This window comes from Pan paniscus, chromosome 9 (genome assembly GCF_029289425.2).
Source record: "Pan paniscus chromosome 9, NHGRI_mPanPan1-v2.0_pri, whole genome shotgun sequence".
NCBI classification, from domain to species: Eukaryota; Metazoa; Chordata; class Mammalia; order Primates; family Hominidae; genus Pan; species Pan paniscus.
The window spans coordinates 63,765,251-63,783,855 of record NC_073258.2 but is presented as its reverse complement, the minus strand read 5'-3'; the positions used below and the strand labels follow the sequence as shown (position 1 = coordinate 63,783,855).

The 18,605-nt window shown below is 56.1% G+C and overlaps 1 protein-coding gene across 2 annotated transcripts in view; it reads left to right on the top strand.

The window, feature by feature from the left end:
* Positions 1 to 9,372: 9,372 nt before the first annotated feature.
* The window catches only part of AHNAK (AHNAK nucleoprotein), a 31,465-nt gene continuing 22,232 nt past the window's right edge, over positions 9,373 to 18,605 (top strand). The window contains exon 1 of one of the 2 annotated variants that reach the window (XM_034932788.3): positions 9,373 to 10,084. The gene's annotated coding sequence lies outside the window, so the exon portion shown is untranslated. Of the gene's footprint in view, positions 10,085 to 11,037; positions 11,179 to 18,605 lie in introns of those variants that run through there. The other variant, XM_063608514.1, reaches the window with a different exon arrangement.

Genomic DNA, 18,605 nt, shown 5'->3' with positions numbered 1-18,605 from the left:
GTGAGTCATCTGCACATCCTGCCTCCAGCCCTCGCCACGCGTGCAGAGTAAGGGTGGCCAGGTTGTTTGAAGCAGTGCTTGCACTTGGGCTAGGGCCAGTACCCACAAGCAGGAGGAGGAGCCTCAAGACGAGAGGGTTGTGGCCCCAGGAAGGCTGGGCCGTTGGCCTCTAGATGGGGGTGGGATGCGAGGGCTTCTCTGCTGTGGTGGGTAGGGGAGAGGTTAACAGTGGAAGTTTCTAACGGCAGATGTGAGGCAGGAAAGGGGAAGCACATCTGGAGTTCTTTCTGTCCCCCGCCCTGCCCCAGGGAGGCCTGAGTCACTGCAGCAAGGGCTCTTGCCCTTCCCATCCCGGCTGGGCTCTCCATGGCTTGCTGGATCCTTCCTTTTCCTTGCTTTTGCTGTGGGCAGCCAATCAGAGCCTGTGCCTGTGGAAGTCTGTGGTTGCTGGGCAGTTTTCTCTTGGTGCTAGGGAGTCTCATGCCACCCAAACACCACATAGAGCTGGCGACCCGACTCCATGGTCCAGCACATGGCACAGAGACTGGGGTGAGGAGCAGAAAGGGAAGGGGGTGTTTGAATGGATCAGGGGCTGAGGGCAGGGCATGATCTTAGAAAACTAGGGTAGAATGAGGGAAGGGGGAGGCTCTTTTATCCACTTACTGGGCAAAATCTCAGAACCTCCACAGAGGGAGGGTGAGAGAAACTGGAGAAGGGGTCGGGGCTCAGGGTTGCAGTTGACTCAGATAAAATCTTTACAGAGCCCGGAGTGTGAATGGGAGGGGCTGAGAGAGACTTGGTTAGTTTGTAGATAAACCAGTAGATACTGGTTATAAGCAGCTATTTATCTTAGCTTTGTTGGCACTTCTGCTTAAGTCACTTATTAAAAAGTTAAAAACCTTTAAAGTTCTTCCAAGAAAGACTTATATTGTTTCCTTTTTTTCGTGCCCTGCTTTGAGCTGGAGCTGGACAGCTGCTGCTCTCACTGGGTCGGACCCATCCCACCAGCTGCCCACATGCCCCAAATGTGCCACTTCCCCTTTTGAAAGGTGGGGGAAGCCTAGAATGTTGAAGGGAGGGGAATGAAGTGCTTTGGAGGCTCCACCCAGTCATTTCTGAAATTAATACTGTGGTTTTCATGGCAACGGGCACTCTTTGTTGTCAACTCAGAACTTTCCCTCCACACATCAAATGGATTTTTCTGGGTGCTGTAGCTTCCCCAGCTCCTCCAACCAGTGTACCTATAGGGCACTGCAGGGCACTGACTTTCCCCACTTGCTGTGTTCCTGTGTTTTTTTGTTTTTTTTTTTCCAGACAGAGTCTCTCTTTGTTGGCCAGGCTGGAGGGGCAGTGGCATGATCTCGGCTCACTGCAGCCTCTGTCTCCCGGGCTCAGGCAATTCTCCCACCTCAGCCTCCCAAGTAGCTGGGATTACAGGTGTGTGCCACCATGCCTGTTAATTTTTTTGTGTATTTTTAGCAGAGATGGGGTTTCACCATGTTAGCCAGGCTGGACTCGAACTCCTGACCTCAGGTAATCCACCCGCCTTGGCCTCCTAAAGTGCTGGGATTACAGGCGTGAGCCACTGTGCCTGGCCTGCTCCTGTATGTTTGAATGTGATTCTGGGGTTCCCACCCTGTTCTCTTCCTCTAGTGCTGTGGAGCTCACATTGGTGCTCCTGAAAGGTTACAGAAACTGCCACCTGTTCCTGTCTGTTTGCTCCAGTCAGGCTGGCATGGCTCCCAGAGCAGGCTGTTGTTTTACTCCAGGGGAATTACTGGGGTGTCCCAGTGCCTCAGCACCCAAGGGATGGGTGGAGTAGGGTATGGTGGGGGGTGCTGGAGGGCAGCACTGCCATCAGTTGCATCTCCCATTAGAGGGAGAATACCTTGGGCTGGTGGTACTGGCTCAGTGGTGATGTCCTGGCGACCCCGTCTCAATGTTCCTGGGCTCTCTTCACTCCCCTAGGCCCCTCCCTTCTCCACCCCTCTTTGTTTTCTTGATTTCCTCAGGATTTTGAGGCAAGCCTATTGAATGGGCGATGTGCAGATCATTGGGGCAGATGGTCAGTTAGGGTTTGGGGCTATTTCTGATAGGATCTCCTGTGGAATGTGCCTCCACTCCCAGCTGCCCCCTCCCCTCTGCAGCAGGAACAGCTGTCATGTGAAGGCCTCTCTGCTGGCTCAGCCCTTTTGCAATCATCTGGCGGGCTCTGCTGGGATGGGGTGGATGGTGAGGATGGGCAGAGCCAAGGGGTGAAGGAGGGAATGTGGTAGGGCAGGGGGAGCTGTCAGAGGGTAAGGAGGGCTCTAGAGTTCAGGGCTGAGGGAAGAAGGGCTGCCAAGGTCAGGCAGGAGGGGTGGAAGCTGCTGAGCAGGCCAGGGAGGTGGAATGATGAGCTTACGGTATCCATCCTGGGAGACTTTCAAGGTGGAAGGGTAGTTGGTTATAGCGGGAACCCAGGCAGTCATCCTTCAGGGAGATCCGCATTTCCCCTGACTCACAGGGGACCCAGGGGGTGCTTTCCGGCTCTTCCTCCATGTGGGACCTGAGTCACCAAGACGCCTAGGGTGTTGGCTGCCCTATGGTGGCAGGTCCTGTGCCCAGCCCTGCCCTGCCCCACCCTACCCACTCCTACTGTTAGGACAGGGGTTAGCAAACACGCCCCTTTTATCCCACTCTTCAATAGTAATTACCCGTCTCTTTGACTCAGACATACAGAATGTACCTCTTGCAGGGACTGCCAGAGACCGTCTCTAATAACCCTTTATTTTACCAGTGGGGAAACTGGAGCCCAGAGAGTTGAAGTGACTTATCAAGGGTGCATCTGAGCTTTTCCACAATCCTTGCAGTCACTCACTGAGTCACTTCTGCTCCAAAGCTGAGCAGGAGGATGCTACCCTCAAATGCTGAGGGATAAGGGTGGTGGACGCAGCATACCAAGTGTGGAGGGGCAGGGAGAGCGAGGCATCTAAAGGCTTCCTGCACCCGTAGCTTGGTAAGGGTAGCTTGGTAAGGAGCGTGGAAGTGGAGCCAGCCCTGGGGCCAGGGTCAGATGTAGCGATCCAAGTCCTGGGGCGGGCACAGGGCACGGAGTGTAACAGAGGCGGGACTTCGAGTGACAGGAACCTCAACTATGTGGTGACTCAGGCTCTGGGCAGCCTAGGCCCTTCCTTCCCTGCTCAGCCTGATCTCCTTCAACTGGACTTAGGGAACTGTAAGCAGAGGAGAGAGGGAAACCCAGGCTGGTCTCTCTTTCCCCAGGAAGCTGCGGGAAAGGCAGAGGAAGTTGGAAAGGACAGGAGAAAAGCAGATTCCAAGAAAGGGGCGAGGAGGTGGTGTTCCCCGCTTCCTCAGCCCCTCCCTCCCTGCTCCCCGCTGGGGAGGGGAGCTGGCTGGGGCGTTGGCTGCTCCGTTTACTCCAACTCCCTCCCTCGGCTCCTGTTTACAACTCAGCCCGCCCAGTCCTTAGCTCAGTGCTGAGCTCTTCTGTTTTCTCTCTCTCCCTCCCTCCTTCCTTCATAGCCTCATGCAGTCATGTCTTGTCGCTTCTTTTCCTTAATCTCAGGTCTGCATCTCCTCTTATTGCCCCACAGCATTCCCACACCCCTAACTCTGCCTGAAATCCAGCCATGACCCATCGTGTCCACCTGCCCCACTCTCCCTGCCCAATTTCTTTCCCTTCCACCTGCCTGGACAGTCTTTCTTTGCCTTCTTTCCTCCCAGACGGTACTCTGGAGACAGCCTCATGTCTCTTGTTCTCTAACCAGCTTTAACTTGGGTTCTGGTTGGGCTTGAAGATTTCATTAGGACTGAGTGTAATTGGAGAGTTTCTGTGTATCAAAGCTCTCTGATCTAAGAAATTCAGGAACTCCTTATTTGAAGCTTGAAGTTTAAATACAGGCTGGGATTTGAATTGAGCTGGGGAAGGATGATTTTACTTGGCTTTATATTTTCGGGTAGGGTTAAGGGTTTGGGGCTTGAGAATTGCTTAGGAAATAATGTTTGGATTCCAGAATCACCAGATAGATTTGCTTTTGGGGGGTGGAGTGGACAATGACAGATTAGGAAGTGACGGAAGTGAATGGAGAAGGGCCTGTTTGGCAGGGATGCTAATCCCTGGGCTGGTGTGTGTATGGGGTGGAGGCGGGGTCTGGGAGATCCCAGATGGTGCTAAGAAGGGTTAACAGTCATTTCTTTGCTGCTGCTGCTGCTTTTTTTTTTTTTTTTGAGACAGAGTTTTGCTCTTCTTGCGCATGCTGGAGTGCAATGGCGCAATCTCGGCTCACTGTAACCTCCACCTCTCAGGTTCAAGCAATTCTTCTGCCTCAGCCTCCCGAGTAGCTGGGATTACAGGCGTGCACCACCACGTCCGGCTAATTTTGTATTTTTTGTAGAGATGGGGTTTCACCAGGTTGGTCAGGCTGGTCTCGAGCTGCTGACCTCAAGTGATCCACCCGCTTTGGCCTCCCAAAGTGCTGGGATTACAGGCGTGAGCCACCAGGCACAGCCCATTTTTCTGCTTCTAAGAATATCATGCAAAAGAACCTTCATGGGGGGGAAAAGTCTGCTTCTAAAGAGACTGCAAACAGACCACACACTTCATTTCCCTTCTGGGATCAGAAACTGAGATTACCCTTTGAGCAGTCAACCTCTTTTCTTCCTTGTAACATGCTGATTTCAGAAAAGGGGACTGTGGAGAGAAGGGAGGGGAAGGGGAATCCCCTGGCCAGGGGCCTGCCCACAGAGCTCCCCTTTGTGGTTACTATGGAAACAGGCATAATAGGAACAAAATAGAGGCAGGTTGCCTGGCAACAGAAGAGCCCAAGGTTCATTACAGACGCGCGCACACACACACAAACTGACATATACACACACACGCAAAACAGGTACATATCAGGGAACCTCCCCCACTCCCCAGGGAGGCAGTGTCACTTCTGGGGAAGCTGGGGTATCCCTGTGATGACAAGTCCTAGAGCTCATCCAGCTTTGGTAGTGCGTGTGGAGCACCGTGTTACCAGCTCCCTCTGAATGGTGGTGGAGCACTAGCGGCAGGGCTGACCTCCCTCTTATAAGAGGAAAGCCTTTACTTTATCTCACAGAGGAGTCTAAACCTTCGAGAAGATGGAGGTTTTCTTTGCAAAGTAGGGACCGAAGGAACTCCTTAATACTCCTTATAAAACATGGTGTGTAAAAACAAACAAAAAACAGGCCAGGTGTGGTGGCTCACGCTTGTAATCCCAGCACTTTGGGAGGCTGAGGCAAGCGGATCATGAGGTCAGGAGTTCGAGACCAGCCTGGCTAGCATGGTGAAACTCCGTCTCTACTAAAAATACAAAAATTAGCCAGGCGTGGTGGCGCGTGCCTATAATCCCAGCTACTCGGGAGGCTGAGGCAGGAGAATCGTTTGAACCCAGGAGGCAGAGGTTGCAGTGAGCCAAGATGAGCCAAGATCGTGTCACTGCACTCCAGCCTGGGCGACAGAGCTAGACTCCATCTCAAAACAACCACCACCACCACCACCACAACAACAAAACAACAAAAAACACCCAAAACATAGTGTGTCGGGGGGGTGCTGGCGGGGGAGTAGCTGTGTAAAATACCTGGTAGGAAAGATAACTCCAATTCTCTGGAGGCATAGGACCTCCAAGGAATTCAAAGGACAAGGTAAAGGGGTATCGGAGCCGTTTCCTCCTGGACTGAGCTTTTTGCTGGGATTCCATCTTGCCAAGGTCTCTATTGCTTCCACCACCACCACAGTTCCCCAACCCCATATTGGACACACAATAAATGTTTGGGTAGCTGCAAGAAAGACCCACAAGTAGAGGAATTGCTCCCTGGGGGCTGAGAGCCAGAGGAAGTTGTGATAGCCTGGGATGCAGGATGCTATCTATTGTAGAAAAGGCAAGGGCTTTGGAGCCAGTTATACCTGGAGTTCATTCATTCATTTGAAACATGCTCTTGAGTGATTGCTATGTGTCAGTCAGTGCTCTAGGCATGAGGGGCCGGGGTGCGGTGGCTCACACCTATAATCCCAGCACTTTGGGAGGCTGAGGTGGGAGGATTGCTCAAGCCCAGGAGTTCAAGACCAGCCTGGGCAACATAGTGAGACCCTATCTCTACCAAAAAAAAAAAAAAAAAATTAGCTGAGCATGATGGTGTGTGTCTGTAGTCCCAGCTACTTGGGAGACTAAGGTGGGAGGATCACTTGAGCTTGAGAGGTTGAGGCTGCAGTGAGCCATGAATGCTCCACTGCACTCCATCCTGGGCGACAGAGTGAGACTGTCTCAAAAAAAACAAGCAAAAAACCAAAACAAAACAAAAAATCAGTTAATCTAGGCACAAAGCATACAGCAGAGAAGAAAGAACCCTGTCCTCATGAGGCTTAAATGCTAGCGGAAGCTTTGACTCTTGCCTCTGTGAGTTGTGTGATTTTAGGTAAATCACGAACCCTTTCTGAGACCATTCCTCACTAAGTGCCTCCCTCCCAGGGTGTGCAAGGATTAAATGAGCTGACAGATGAAAGTAGCTCCTGACAAAGTGGCTCACGCCTGTAATCCCAGCGCTTTGGGAGGCTGAAGTGGGCAGGGATCACCTGAGATCAGGAGTTCGAGACCACCCTGGCCAACATGGTGAAACCCCATCTCTACTAAAAAATACAAAAATTAGCCAGGCATGGTGGCACACGACTGTAGTCCAGCTACTTGGGAGACTGAGGAAGGATAATCACTTGAACCCAGAGGTGGAGACTGCAGTGAGCCGAGATCACGCCACTGCAGTCCAGGCTTGGCAACAGAGCGAGACTCCCTCTCAAAAAACAAAACAAAACAAAACAAAACAAAACAAAAAAAACCAACGAAAGTAGCTGCTGCAGGATCAGACACAATCATATTAAGGTAGTTTTGGGAGGGGGTGTGGGGGAGGCTACACCAGCGGGCAGAAGGAGAAGAGTTGGCAGAAGTTTCTAAAAGTGTGCGTTTCTCCACTGAACACCACTGAAAACTTTTGAAAATATTCCCCTCCCCTGGGCTGAGGTGGCAGTCTTAGGAAACCCCAGCTCTGTTCCAGCCTGCAGGATCATTTTTTTTTTTTAGACAGAGTCTCGCTCTGTTGTCAGACTGGAGTGCAGTGGCACGATCTCAGCTTGCTGCAACCTCCACCTCCTGGGTTCAAGCGATTCTCCTGCCTCAGCCTCCCGAGTAGCTGGGACTACAGGCGCACACCACCATGCCCGGCTAATTTTTGTATTTTGAGTAGATACGGGGTTTCATCATGTTGCCCAGGCTGGTCTTGAACTCCTGACCTCAGGTGATCCGCCTGCCTCGGCCTCCCAATGTGCTAATTTTTATATTTTTAGGAAAGACGGGGTTTCACCATGTTGGCCAGGATGGTCTCGATCTCTTGACCTCATGATCTGTCCCCGCTCAGCCTCCCAAAGTGCTGAGATTACAAGCGTGAGCCACCGCCCCCGGTCAGGATCATGGTTTTTTAGAGGGTAGGGTTGAGGTTAAGCCTTCTCTAGCCCTCCAGTCTGGAATGGGACAAGAGCCAGTCCTCAGAACTACCCCCGCACCAGGTAATCTTGACATTCATATTCCTGAATGAAGTACCTGGACAGTGATCTCTGCTCTGGGGCTGCTTCAAAAACCAACCCCTCCCTCTTGCCTTCTTCCCTGTTGACCAAGAGGGTGGCCAGAACAAACAATGGAGCAGATAAGTTGGCTCTGAGCCTGGGACTCTGGCCTCTGCTGTTTGGATCCTGGGGGGCCGATCTAGCCCAGTCGAGGCGAAGACACAGCGTCCACGCCTTTCCGTGCTCTTCTTCCTTTTCTGCTCTAGCAGCCCCCCACGCCCCCTTAGCCCTTTTTGCAGATACCCTGTGTTTCCAACCTAGGTGTGAATCAACTCCTGTTTTAATATGCACTGGGAACATTCGCTCTTTCAAGGAACGAGATGATGATTCATTCCATAAAGTTAAAAATCCTTTGGTAAACTGTTAACAATGGTTACTTTTGGGAAGAGGGACTGTGATAGGGGAGGAGGGAGAAGTCTGTGTTTTATTGTACTTTTTTTTTTTTTTGAGATGGAGTCTTGCTCTGTCACCCAGGCTGGACTGCAGTGGCACGATCTTGGCTCACTGCAACCTCTGCCTCCCAAGTTTAAGGGATTCTCCTGCCTTAGCTTCCTGAGCAGCTGGGATTACAGGCTGCGCCACCATGCCCTGCTAATTTTTGTATTTTTAGTAGAGGCGGGGTTTCACTATGTTGGCCAGGCTGGTCTCGAACTCCTGAGCTCAAGTGATCCACCTGCCTTGGCTTCCCAAAGTGCTGGAATTACAGGTGTGAGGCATCGCGCCTGGCCTTGGTAATTTTTTTTTAAGTGTTCTATAGCTCAAAAGTTTTAGATTTGTTTTTTCTTTAAGGTAGGTGCTAGGAAAGGGGTGCAGAACAAAATGGGGGAGCAGGTGATTCTTGGGAAAGTGTGAGTCTGTGACTGTGTGCTTGGGATGTGTTGTGGCGAGGCTGCCTCTGCCATGGGGTTGAGTCATTATCTGGGCACCTGTGTGTGTGTATTAGAGAGAGCAAGAGAAAATGCTGGTGCCCAAGTCTCCGCTTTGTGTTTTCACATGTCTCTGCCTGTCTGGATGTCTGCACATGCGGCTCCACCTTTCTGTGTCCATTATATGAGTGCCCATGTCTGTGGTTCCTCTGGCTGTCTCTTCCCTCCCCCACGGCCTGTACTCTGTGCCGGTAACTGGACCTGGACACAGCCCCCAGGGCTGGCAGCAGAGTTGACTGCTGGGTATTTTTAGCCTGTAAACATGTTTGCCATTTCAGAGGACAGGGCCGAGCTGGTCTCAGCTCCAGCCCACTCATGATCTTGCAGCAAGGAGGGCGCTCCTGCCTTGGCCAGGTCTCCTTAGTTCCCCAGCCTGGGGTCTCTCTTTCCTAGCATTTGGGAAGGAGGGGAAACTGGCTTGGAGCGGGCAGTGGGTGGCCACCTAGGAGGGAGGATAAAAGGACTCATGAGGGAGAAGAGAAAGGGAGTGTGGAGGGGAGTGTGTAGCCACAAGGCCCCCGCACCCCATCATTAAACGTTTAATAAAATCTCGATGTAGTTAGAAGTGGCTGTGGGAAATCGCTGTAAATTAGGAGACTCAGCGTCCCGCAAGTGGGGAGGCGGGGGCGGCGCTCAGAGAAGGAATGGGAGGCAGAGGAAGCGCTGGGGCTCTGGCTCCTGGGGGCGGGAGTCTGGAGAGGAAGGTGGGCGTCGGGTCCGCTGTCCAACGCCCGGGGTCCTCACCCCCGTATGCCCGCGGCCTGCGCAGCACCGCGGTGCGCGAGGCACTGGTGACCCCGGCTCCTGGGGGGTGGAAATCCAAGCCAGTTCTGTGCGGATATGGACGGAGGGGCCCCCAGAAAGAGAGAACGCGAGAAATGGGCGCGGCAGCACGGAGCTTGGGAACCAAGCAAGGAGGCTGGGGCCTGGGATCTGAAGTGTAGTTGCCTAAGCTGAGAGAAAACTCAAAGGTCCGGAGCAGGCTGACGGTCGCGGCTGAATCACCCAGCCACCTTCAGAGCCCCCAGGCCCTTCCTGCAAAATAAGTTGATTCGCAGTTCCAGCTGTGAGGGTGAGCGCAGGGAGCCTGCAGGAGTTTCTTGCCAATGAAGCCACACAGTGCACATGTTGGAGAGCAGATCCAGGTCCGGGACAGGACAGGGGGCAGTGGATGCGGGGAGTGGGGGAAAGAATGTCCCCGCGTCCCCCAGCGGCCCCCCTCCCCAGCAGCCCACTCCCGGGTCCCTCCAGGGTCTGCCCCGCTCGCCAGTCCCAGCCCCGCTCCGGCCCCGCCCGGCCCCGCCCTCTCCCCACAGCTCCGGGCAGACCCGCCCGCCCGAGCCGGAGTTACAAGAGCCGCCTCCGCGCACGGGGGCCCGGCCACTCGGAGCTGCTCTGCCGCGGGGACTGCACCGCCCGCCCTGCCAGACCCGCCCGGAACGGGGCTCGTCGCCGCCAGTAGCCGCAGCACCGCAGCCTTGGGCCTCGCGCCGGCTATGGCCGTGCCCTGGGGCTGAGCCCTCAGGTAGGGGCGCCAGGCGCACCGTGGCGCCATCGGGGTCCGGGGCACCAAGGGCGGGTCGCGGGGAGGTGGGTTGCGGTGCTCCGGCAGGGCGCGTTGTTGGGGGTGTCACTGTGAGGATTCAAGCAGTTTGGAGCAAGCGGGGCCACCCGGGGCGGCGACGCGTCGCTCTCTGGGAGCGGAGTTCTGCCTCTGGAGTTGGGGCGCAAGTTGGTTAAAGTTGGAAAATCGCTCCGAAGTGCTTTGCTCCACTCTTTATTTCTCCGGAGGGCGGACTGTTGGCTCCACTGCAAGGCAGGGCGCCCCGTTCCGGGCCTGGTGGCCTCTGTCCCACCTCCTCTCCCTGCATGGGGCGGTGGCTCGGGGGCTGCTCCGTTCGTATCCCATGTTTACTGGAGGGGAAATTTCCGAGATCGCCTCCGCGGCCCCCAGCGCCTCCGCGCCTCCGCGACCCTGCACCGTGCGCCCCCTCGGCTGTCCTTCCGCGCTCCCTGCACCTCTGCCCCTAACCGCGTCCCGAGTCGTCCAGGCCCCACCCTGTTCTGTACCACCAGCCCCTCAGCCTCCTCCAGCCGCCCCGCCCTAGCCTTGCCTCTCCGTGTTCCCCGCTCCAGAAAACCTTCCTCTCGGGCCGCGGAACCTGGAAGTTTGCAATGCGCCTCCCAGCGGGATGGGTGGGGAGGGGGACAAAATTAGGGAGATTCCTATGCTGAGGTGGGCGAGGAGGGGGGTGCGCTGCGGCGGCCCAGTCCTCGGGACCGCCCCTTCCCCTCCGGAGGCGGCGCTTTCCCCCCACCCAACTCCCAAACCCGTCCGGGCGGGATGGCCCCCGCCCCAGAGCCTGGCCCGGCGCCAGCAGCCTGAGGAATGTGGTGGTTGGAGCCGGTGACTAATTCAAACCAGAACTCGGGGAGGAGTGGTGAGGGGCAAAGGGGAGGAGGAAGGGGCTGTGTGTGGGAGTTGGGGGCAGGAGCCGGGCTTGGCGTGGGAGGAGGGCTAAGCTGCGCTCGCTGGAACCCTGCGCTCCAGCGGTGCGCGCCAGGAGAGGGGGCCCGAAGCGAGGTCTCGCCTAGAGTTGGAAAGGCAGCGTGCTTAGGGTGTGTGCAGAGCTGTGTTATGTAAGACTTTCCCATGCAAGGGGAGGGGGTGTGTGTGTGCAGTGTGCGAGGGCCTGGGCCGCCCCTGGCAGGGCTGGTCGCCCCCCAGCAGTGCCCAGGCCGGGATGTGGGGGCGCAGCCCCTTGGCGGCGCTGACCATGAGGGACTCCAGGGGCCCAAACAGGGCTGGCTGTGCCCCTTGCTGGGAGGGGTGCGGAGGGGGCAGATGGGTGTTCTCAGCTGTAGCCGAGCCCCCACAACAAGGTGGGGAACGGCTCTGGCCCCTCTGCACAATGAGGTCACTGAGGGTTGTGTGCGATGTGTGTGCTTGCCGGTTTCGCAGGGTGTGGCTCCCGCCGCGGCGACCGTGGCAGTGAGGTGCTCCCAGGGAGCGTGCGGTCGCTGCAGAGTGCCCTGCTCTGTGGAGGGGATTTGTGGAAAGGCAGTGTGGGAGCCTCCCAAGTCAGTCAGGTCCTTAGAGAATGACCCGGAGTCTCCGGAGGAAAAGGGACCGAGATATCTACCTCTGTGTCTCCAGCACAGCGCTGGGCGCTCAGTAAATACTGGTTTCGAACCCGTCTTCATTAGAATCCAACCTCGGATTGCAGGGCTCCTGCTCTCTGCTTGCCCATCCCAGCACAGCCTAGCGCATGGTAGGTGTTGGGTTGATTTTGTGGAATACAGTGAGGGGCTGCAGCAGTGAAGCTGAGAGTGGGGGAAGGCATTTAAGGGCCCCTGCACCTATACTGGCTGTAATTCAGGGTAGAGATCTGGCTTTCATCCCCGCCCCGTGAGGGAAATCCCAGGGGCAGGGTGTGGCACTCACTTCCTTTCAGAAGCTGAATGTGGGGAAGCTTCCTTCTCCAGTCCTTAGGGACAGCGGGGCCACCCACCCCCCACCGCGTGGATAGTGGCCTGTGCAGAATGGGGAGGACAGGGGAGCCCCCAAGTTAGGGGCACCTCTTTGAGCTGTGAGCTTTGGGGTGAGGGAGGGTGGGAGAGGAGCTAGGAGGGTAAGAGTGGAGCTAGGAGAGGTCGCAGGGTTTGGGGGCTGTGGGAATGTGGGTTAGAGGGTGTCTGAGCCCCTCTCTAAAGCCTTTGTCCCTAAGAGGTTATGCACAGGGACACTGGTCAGAGAACAGGGACACATGGGGAGCCACATAAGTCATGCGGGCTGATATGGAGGCCCACAGCAGCGATTCAGGGGTCCTGGTCCGGGAACTCCTTGAGGAGCCAACCCCTCGGAGCTGAGGACTTGTGGCAGCCAGACATGGTCCAGGGCCAGGGGTGGGACACAGGGACCTGTTGAGGGAGAAGGTCCAGCGTCAGCCCAGGGTACGGAGTTGGCTGGGGGTCCCCGGAGTCATCTTAGCCCTCAGGAAGTCCTGGGGAAAGGTGGCGGTGCTGCCAGGCTGGATTCTTTTGCTCGACTTGGAATTGGCTGGTGGGTCCTGGCAGAGCCGGTCACCCTGAGCCTGAGGAGCTGGTTTGAAGGGTTGGGGCAAAGCCGTGGGGGCGGAGGGGTGTGTGGGGCTCTGGGGTGTGGTCACCACCTTCTTTAGAACTTGGGAACCGCCTGGAGACAGACAGAGAGACAGACCGGGAGAGCTAGTCCTACTCCTTATGGGAACAGTGTGGCTCTCTCCCCCACCATTCCGGAGGCCCCAAAGTTTCTCTCCCCGGAGCTGGGCTGGCCCCGTGCTGTGCACGCTTAGGTTTGAGGAAGGGTGATGGCCGCTGGGGAGGATTTAGAATGTGCTGCTTGGGCGGTGGCAGTGGCAGGGATCGAGGGCCTTCTGACTTCTCTTCGTCCCCCATCGATTCATCCAGGCTGGCATTTCCCTGGGCTCAGGCCATCCGGTGGGACTCCCAAGGCTTCCTAAGCACGAGCAATTTCCAGCGTTCCTGGGTGTGCCCGAGGGAGTGTGGGGGGCACGTGGGTGGGCCACAGGAGGATTCCGAAGGAATGAAGCCCCTTTTCCTCCCTGCTGGCCTCAGTTCCCACCAGGGCTGTGGCTGAGCTGTCGCTGGCAGTCTTAGGTAGGTCACTGATAGCATTGCAGGTGTCGTCCTACTGTGGCTTTAGGTCCTTGTGACCACCATGTCACAGCTTGTCTCTGAGTGAGGTGTGTGTCATTGCCTGTGAGAGAGTATCCCACTGGTTGTGAATGAAGGTCTTCCCCTTGTGGCGTGCCTGGATGTGTCACCTCTGCCTGCGTTGTCATCGGGCTTGGAGGCAGAGGATGGCAGTGGCATTCTGCTCTGGTGGTGGAGGTTTCCTGCGGGCCCGTAGGGGTTGTAGGTAAGGACTGAAGTGAGTTTCTCGGTCCTGGACATGTCCGCTCGTGCAGTTTGTGTCCAGAAGCCTTTGGGAGGTTGAGGACAGCCTTGGGGGTGCAGGCCCCAGCTGAGCAGGCTAAGCAAGGCACTGCACACGGCCTGTCAGGGAGGGGCATCCTGCCCGGTCCCCCGGGGGCTGGAGCGGAGGTTCTGGGGGAAGGGGAAGTGCCTGGAGCTGATCCCGTCTACAGCTACGTGTCCTGGCGGGGCTCGGGGGTAGCTCTTCAGCGACAGAGCCGGAGCGGCCTGGCCCCACGCCCCTGCAGTAGCGTGGTCCGACCGCTGGGGGGAGAGCAAGCAGCGCCCTCCCCAGATCCCGGCCTTGGGTGGGGCAGACAGGCAGCTTCCAAACTGTAATCTACCCCACAGGGCAAGACCAAGCGTTCTGCTCCACCCCCTCTCCTATAGGACGCCACCCTCAGAGTTGGTGTCTTAATCCCAGTGGTTCTGGGTAAAGGCCCACTCTTCCCTGCTTCTGTGTCCAGGTGTGGGGACTCCCCACTGGATCATAGGCTGTCCCCAGCCCCCTTTCACAAGGATTGCAGAGTCCCTCCTGGCCAGGGAGGGAAGAGGGAATCTCCCTCGCTGCTGGAAGTGAGAGCTTGGAGCTTCAGGGCTTCCAAGCTCACTGCAGCATGGGATGGGGCTGTGCGTGGCTGGGGTAGAGAGAGATGGAGAAAGGCGTCACAGCAGAGTCAGAAAGCAACCAGCTGGCTGAGGTTGGGGTGTAAGGGCTGCCCTGGAAGTCAGCATGATGTGAGGGGCCAGGGGAAGGGGGTGATGGGGAGGGGAGGGCTGGAATGACAAGGATGGAAAAACTTCCTCCTGGTGGGAGTTGTGGCTGGGCTGGCGCCTCCCTCTCCTAAGGGCAGGGAGCAGGGAGGAGGCCAGGCAGGTGCACACACACAGGGGGAGGTGCAGGCTCAAGGGACACAGGCGCCAGGTAAACAGGCGTAGGGACCTGCAGGACAACTGTCTATTGTGAGCCGGTGAAGGCTGGCTGGGGCTGCAGGCTGCCCTGGGCTGTGTAGAGTGGAGAATGGGACTGAGGGTCTCCGTGTACTAATGGTGTGTATGTGTGTGTGTGTGCTTGTGTGCCTTTCTTTGAAGGTGCCCAAGTTGCATGTGTTTTGCAACATGTTCATCTAATTCTTCCTGGTAATTCCACCTCCCTAACCTGCCCCTCCTCCCTGCACACTGCCCAGAATCAGCTAGGTGGGTTTGTAAAAGTTGTTAATGCCAGCTTAGACTCTGAGATGTCTGCACACTTCTGCTCCGGTTAGAATGTGGCATAATGTTTTTTCCTAAACAAGCCTGGCAGCTGCATCCTCGGGGGTCCATTCAGAGGGCCAGGCCCTGGAAGGGATGTCACCCCTGTTCCTTTGGAACAAGGGCCTTGGGGGTCAGAGACTCCTGGGCTTGCATTTCAACTCTGTCTCACACTTGGGCAAGTCATCTTATCTCTTGGGCCTGCTTTCACTTCTCTGAAATAAGGATATTAATTCTTTTGACATAGCATCATCATTTGGGAGTTGAATGAGACCCCAGGCATGGGATGTTGCCAACACAGTCCCTGGCACACCAGAGTGCTCTGCAGAATTCTCTTTCTACTTGTGTGTGGGGTTTTTTTTCTTTCAACATGGAACTTTCTGTTCCTCTTTGCCTCCTGTTGAGTGTTTATGAGAGCAGACCATACTGTCTTCTGGGTGTGTCTCTCTGAATAGCCTCCCTCTCCTCCTGGTTCCGAATGTTGGGGGCTTCCCCTCTGGTAGGGGTCTCTAACTCTGGGCATGAGTCATTTTGTTCCTGGGATGAGGACTGCTTCTCTTTGGCCTTGTGTGTGTGGTGGGTCGATTGGCCTATGTGCGTGCCGCCATGCTGGGCGGAAGTTTCACTGTGGCCGGTACTGTCCCTACCACGGATGGGGTGATTTTCTTCCCCTCGGAGGGTTGCCTCCTGTGTCCCGCCTGTGCTGGGTGGATGCACAGTCATGGGCCCCTGTGGTGTGTATCTTGTCCTCAGGTTTGGTGCATTTGGGCACTGAGGCCTGTGGACTGTCTCTGGGGGAGTGTGTGTATCAATTCCTGTCATCTCCACACTGACGCTGGCTGCAGGGCTGTCTCTAGCTGCTGCAGCAGTTGGCCCGGTTTCCATCCTGGCTGTCTTTATACTGGCTCCTCCGGGGAAGGGGCACTGTTCTCTGAGTGCAGTGGAGGAAGGAGGCTCCTCTGGAGGTCACCCCTGGCAGAGGCCATCTGCTGGGGTCAAGAATCTGCTTCCTGGAGTTCTGCGTCTACTTGGCGTTGTCCCCAGTTGCAGGGTATGGGCAGAGCCCTGCTGCTCGGCACATCCTCTTTGCAGTTTTGAAGTGACAGGATGGGCTGTTCTCTCGCTGCTTCTGGCCCGAATTACAGTCTGTCCCGCAGCGTCAGGCATACGTGCTCTCACCTTTGCAGCTGGAGCGGCCTCACCATCTCATTCTTTTCTGCCCTCCAAGCAGTCTTCTGCCTTAGGGGGTCTCCACTCTGGCCCTGCTCCTTCTTTTTTTATTAAAAAAAAATACATTTTTATTTTTTATAGAGATAGGGTTTTGCCATGTTGCCCAGGCTGGTCTCAAACTCCTGGGTTCAAGCGATCAGTGTGTCTTGGCCTCCCAAAGTTCTGGGATTACAGGCATGAGCCACCACGCCTAGCTCTGTCCCGCTTCTTGCTATCACGAGGGAGGCTGTTGGGTGGACCACTGGGCTGTGTGCTAGCAGGCTCTGGGACTAGGGTCCCAGCACACTCCCATTCTCTCACCTCTCTGGACCTTACTTTCTCCATCCTTAAGTAACAGGCAGTGCCATCCCATAAAACTCTCGGCAGTGGGGGAAGTGTTCTGTGTCCACGCTAATATAGTAGCCAGTAGCTACATGTGGCTGTTGAGCTCTTGAAATGTGGCTAGTGCAGCCAAAGCTAAAATTTTAATTTAACTGAATTTTAATTGATTAAGTTTAAATAGCCACATGCGGCTGCTGCGTTGGGTGGCACAACTCTAGGTCTCTCCTAGCTCTGAAGGCTTATGGCATTTGGCTGAATCGTGCAGAATTCCCCAAAGCTCCAAAGACCTTCTTTTGGCTAGCAACAGGGCAGAGCCCTCAGCCTCCGGGGAAAGCCTGACTTAACCTAACTTGTGTGGGAGGAGAAGAAAGGACCACTTGGGCTTGATACAGGCTCCAGAGGTGGAGGAGAGACTGAGGGCTGGGACCCAAATGCAGAGAATGGGAAACCTGGCTACACAGTATCCCACGCCCCTCCTTCAGTATTCCCTTCAGTATTTCCATGCCCTTCCACGGAACTGAATGGCCCAGGTCAGATGAGAGGGGAGTCCTTCCAGGCTGTGCCAGGACAGCAGGGCCACAGCCAGAGCAGGCAGGGTGGTTGGCAGCCCCACCTGGCTGGGAAGCCACTGGGTGCCCTGCCAGGGCCAACCTGCAGCTTCGGGTCCAATGGCTCCCGTCCTCACGGGCTATTAGATCGGTGTCTACTTAGGATGGTTTCTCCCCTCCTCAGGAACCACGTAGGTTGCGTCTGTCCTGGGCCTCAAAAGGGACTTCTGCCCTGGGACTCTGCCTGAGGCCCTGGCAGGGAAGCCGACTGCCTGTCTGCAGGGCAGCCCTGGTTCCTCTGGCACCTGGGGGTCTGGCCCAGGAGGCACTTTGTCCTTGGGGTTTTAGGCTCAACCCTTTGCAGGTCTGGAGCTGTTGCAGCCAGCTGCAGTGACTCACTGGGGCGGGAGGGTGGGGCCGAGGTGTGGGCGAGGGTGAGCTGGCCCAGCTAGCTCTTTCCCCCTCGCTGGCTGCTGGCACAGCACCAGGATGCTGGGGTGAGCAAAGGGGCCCTGCTCCAGGAGGAGGACAGGGGTGTCTGGGCGATCTGAAGGGGTGGCTTCAGTTCTGTCTGAGAGATGAAGTCTGGAATCTGTTTTCCTTCCCTGCCTCTGCCTGGCTCCTTTTCTGCAGGGCTGGCTGCTGAGCACTGGACAGTGGGAGAGAATGTGCCATTTAAGCCCCAGCTTTGCTGTTTCATGCTGGGAAGGGTCAGAGTGATTTCCTGTCGCAGCCTTCTCTGCAGCCGGAAGGGAGGAGGTGTTTTCGCCAGTTTGCACCTGAGCCCAGAGGCTCAGAGTCTTTGCTCACCTTGTAGCCAGCACCTGTGTTGACAAGGAGACACATTGTCCACACCGCATTGTCAAACGGGAGGATGGCTGTCGGGGGCTGGGGTCTGTGTTTCTCTTTCATCCGTGTTGTGATCTGCCTGAGATAGGAACTGCTAAGTGCCCACGAATTCCCAAGAGACATAGTCTCATCCTCAGAGGTCACCTGTAGCACCTTCAAGACCCCATGTATATTTCATTTCCCCTAGAAGGCTCCCAAGCCTTCTGGAATATTCTGCGGCAAAATCGGTCACAGCTAGTGCACCTTGCTCATCATATGTATCTGTGACAGGAACTGAGTCTTAAATCTCCCTGTCTGGCACATGGGTGCGTGAGTGATGTGAGGTCACCGTCTAACGCAGCGTGTAATTAGGTGCTGGGCCCAGCTGTGTCCATCCCTGGCTGGTTCCGTCTGTAGTGCAAAGTATAGTGTTGGGCATATGGAGGCAGCCGGTATACATGCATTGATTGACTGTTGATACTTTCCGGATGTAAATGGCTGTAGGCGGGGCTTTGGCTTAGGTTCCCCATGACTTATAGTGTCCCCCACACCATTTCAATTGGTGGCTGCTGCCGCCATTTTGTGCTGTGGCTGTAGTCCGTGGCCCTATGCAGAGTCCTGCCTGGTGTCTTTCTAGGGCACCTGCAGATGACAGCTCACCTTGTGGCTGGAGGGCGAATTTATTACTAAATGCTTGCACCTATAGGGGCCTGGCTCAGGGCCTGGTGTGGCAGCCGGGAGGCCTGAACTCACTGTGGGCCAAGGTGGGCTCAGCTGGGCTCTAACCTCTGGGGCTTGGGCGGTGCCTGGTGGGGCCGGGGCCTCCTTTGTTCAGGCAGCTGCCTGTGGCAGGGCTCCCAGAGCTGCCAGCTGGTGAGGCACCCCCCTGGT